We start from the raw sequence: 4,521 nt of genomic DNA, 5'->3' as shown, positions 1-4,521 counted from the left end.
AAATACCCAAGTCTCATATTGTCTACAAATAAAACTACATTAGAATATAAATGAGGAACAACCCTCACTTCTTGAGCTAACTTTTGGAGTTGTCTTTCTACTTTAAAGGAAGAAATGAATCCAGATTTCAAAACTTTTGAACAAGAATGAAGATAAAAAAAAACTCGGAAAAATATAGATGAAAATTGAAATGGGTAAGTCTCAATTTACTTGTAAGATGATTTGAGAAATCCTCTTTCTCTTTGTGTTTTTTTTTTTAAAGGCCTTTTGGTTATTTGTTTTATGGTGCTATGAGAGGAATGATGATGATGGAGGCGTTATAACTAAGAAAGAGGAAGAAAAGACAGAGAAGTTGCTGTCAAGTTTAACAAATTAGAGCATAAGAGAATATTCTAACACCTTCTACTTCTAACTTCTAAGCTGTTTCACTTACCCACCTTATTAGGATATAAAAATGTTGTCTCAAGCATGTGTTTAATCATTTTAAAGACCAAATATTATAGTATGGTATATTCTTTATCTTTATGTGTTCAAAATAATAAATATTTTTTTTTATTGAATGTTATTTAAGCATTGACTAGTATATGTTAAAATAATAAAGTAAAATACGTGTTACATTTAATAACGGGGATTTTCATAATAATAAAAGATTCTGAATTTCAATAAAAATACATTTGATTATCTACTTTTTGTAGTATTAAAACATTGTATTATATTGTTTTGAAATTTTGCACTATCCACTTTATAGTAGTATTGAATAAGTAAAATTGTAACAAAATCTTTCTCACAAATAAAATCGCGCGTGAGATTTCAATATTATGATGGGCAGATTTTTCTCATGAATGATAGAATCTGAATTTAATTTGATATTTGCATGCTTGTTTATTTTTTCTTTATCTTTCTTACGATTAGAATTTAACAAATATATCTTATATATAAAAATAGATTTTAATGCATTAATATACTTAAATTAGATACATTGAATTTCTATAACAACCTTTGTTAATGATAAGAAAAGTCCGATCAACTAATTAAACTAATTTACACTCACGTATATAAAACCGTCTCAATTGAATTTAACTCAATTGTTATCATTATTATTATAGTAATTGAAAGGAAATGCAAAATTCCCATTAGTTAAAAAAACTAGCTATTCCATAAAAAATAGCTATAAAATTCTTTTAAGGTCTTGTTAATAAATATTATTAAATATTAATAAATCTTAAAGCTTAAAAATATTACATAAAAATACAATATTAGTATATTAAAAGTGTTTGAATTTTAATTTATCATTCAAATAAGTTGCTCTTTTTTAAAACACCTAACGACAAGTGGCGGGTGAATATTGGCAGCCAGTTAAAGCCTTCCCGTGTTGTGTTGCTTGCATCAATGATAAGACTCGAATCATTGAATTGAATGAGGAGTAAATAATCTTCCATTTTTTTTATTATTAAATTTATGAAAATGATATATATAGATTTTTTTTTCCACTTGGTTTTCTTCGTCTTATTAAAAAATTTAGTGTATTTCATTTTTGAATTTTTTTAGTGAAATACACTTTAATATTCCTTATTCATAAAACAAAAAAATGAGGTACTTTTATTAAGTGTATTTCATCTTTGTTTTAAAAGTATTGATTAAAAAAATTTAAAAAAATATTTTTTTTATTAACAAGACTCTAACAAATATTTAGGAGAGAGATGATACTTAACTGAATTCTACTAAGCCAGTATCTAGTTGGGTTTTTTTCTCACACTGCACCTTCTATTTTTTCATTTTTTTTTTCAAAATACACCTATTGAGAAAGTATTTCCTAAACTACATTTGTTTTGAGTCCAGAGAGAGAAGTCCGGATAGAGAAGTCCGGGTTGGAGAATCTCACTTCTCTTTGGTCCCTTTTATTTTTAAATTTAAAATAAAAATTTAACTTTTTGTTATTTTTTAAAAGAAAAATTAATTCCTTTATTTGTTTTAAAATATTATTTTTATATTAAAAATATATTTAATAAAACAATAATATTAAAAAATTAATTTATTTTTAATGTAAAAATAATATTTAAAAAATAAAGGAATTAATTTTTATTTTTAAAAAAATTAAATTTTTATTTAACAAGTTAAATTAATAAATTAATTTTTTTTTATAGTATTTTTTTAAAAAGATGTATAACAACTAATTATATATTTTTTTAACAATTTATTTGTACTAAAATACATTACATCATAAAGAATATACATGCACAATAATATTTATCTAAGAAAAAATTGAAGATGAAAGTATATTGGAATACTTTTTTCTGTTATGTCTTTATTACGGAAAAATCTCACATTTTTTTTCTAATATGAATACCATAGTTGTTAGGTAAAAAACTATGGTAGGTTGTAACATGTTTCCTTCCCAAGGATTAATAATCAAATGAGGTTGGTAATGGGGATGATTCATGTGTTAGTTGTTTATGCTTTCATTATTTTCATGTTTCAATTATTATTGTTAGTCCATTTTGCTATTTTTGTTTTATTATATGTTTTATTTATGATGTTTGTTTTTTTAATTTTTAGTATTTTATGTTATTTGAGTATTCTAATTTCTTAATATAATATAATTAAGATGTGATAATCATATATTAACTGTGTTTTTAATCAATCTATTTTTTTAATCACTTTGTTTTTTAAATTTATTTTAAGATTATTAATTAATTATTTTCAAACTATTAATAAATAATTAAACAAAAAATATTCTCATTATTTAAAAAAATAATAATATTAAAAATTTTAGTTATTTTTTTATCTGAAAATAATATTTAAAAAACAAGTAAATTATTTTAAAGAAAATATAAAAAAAAGAATTTAATAATTTTTTTAAATTAAAAAATAATAGGAGCAAAGAGAAGTTGGGTTGCCTAACCCCGACTTCTCTCTGCAAACTAAAAAGGAGTGCTGTTTAGGAAACAATTTTGAGGCAGGTGTATTTTGGAAAAAAATAAGGAGAGAGCAAGTGTAGTGGAGTAAAAAAATCCAGTATTCTCGTAAGGTTTTGTTTGGTAGTAAAAAGAAAAAAAAAATTGTGATGAGAAAAAATAAGTTAGAGGATAAATATCTTCAACACTTTAACAAACAAATAAAAAAGTTTTTCTAGGAAGTTCACTTAAATCTATTTTAAGTATTGATAAAAATTTATACCTGTTGATTTAAAATAAAAATTATATTTTATAGAAATTATATTTATTAAATATGATAGGAGAAAAAATATTTTTTAAATATAATAAAATCTTTTCATTTGCTTGACTTAAATTTTCTTTATCTCTCATTTTACTATTGTTGTTTGAGATTATCTCACTAAATATATTTTACTTGACTAATAATAACATTTTTATATAGATAAGATTAGAAGGATAATCACCAACCAATAAATTTCATGGAAGTATTTATCAAATAATTACAATAAATATATAACATATAAAAAAAGAGTTGAATTGAATAATAATTTTTCATACCACCATTTCGAAAGAATTACTTTGATCACTCCCTCTATATTATTATTATTATTATTATAACTTTTCACAATATTCTTTATTTTATTAGTATTTATTATTTATTTTATTGATTTTATTTAATAAAAAATCACACACTTTTCTTTTTGCACACATCTTTGACGTACATATAAGGATATTCAAATCTTGAATTCATTAATATTATGTTTTTAGGGATTAATTAGCATGTGTCTTTTCTTCAATTCTTTCTCTTTTGATTTGTTCAACATTTTTTTTGGTTTAATAATTTTTTAATCTCATTTTTTTTATTTTTCTCCTAACAAAATTTATTTTATATGTAAGAATTGATAAAGATTTAAATCTTTTACCACTTGATTAGAAAACACAAATCACCACCAATTATTTTAATTATTTATAATATCATGATTCAGTATTAGATCTTTATAAAATAACATATCTTTATGACAACTTTAATGATGTGTGTTTGATTTCATATTTGATTATAAAAAATCAGGTTGAAATATAAACTAACATGAATTTAAGTAAATATTTGACTATTTAGTTTCATATTGAAAAATTGATTTTAAATTTTAACTTTAGAAAAAAATTCTAACTTGAGCATCTTTACATAACTTTTGGATTTAAAAAAAAAATTTATTTTCAATTTTACTATTAACTTATTTTTTAAATAAAAATATCCAAACACATGTGCAATCCGCTTCAATACAACTTTTTTGGAATAAAAATATCCAAAACACATGTGCAAACTGCTTCAATACAACTTGTCTCACAGCATTAAAGCACAGGAACTTAATTACGCACAGTACCCTTGCAGCCATCCACACATATCACCAAGAAAAAAACACACACCACTGCTCCACACGATTTGGAAAACGAGAAAGCTGGCCATCACTAACTTTACTTAAAGCATTTTACAAATATAATCCATTTTTTTAAAATTAACGGTAGAAATATCATCACTTTTTAAATCTCTTGAGTCTTTAGTTTAGAGGAGCTAAATTCAAAATAGAAA

The sequence above is a fragment of the Glycine soja genome, chromosome 3 (assembly GCF_004193775.1).
Source record: "Glycine soja cultivar W05 chromosome 3, ASM419377v2, whole genome shotgun sequence".
NCBI lineage: Eukaryota > Viridiplantae > Streptophyta > Magnoliopsida > Fabales > Fabaceae > Glycine > Glycine soja.
Note: the sequence above shows the minus strand (reverse complement) of the source record.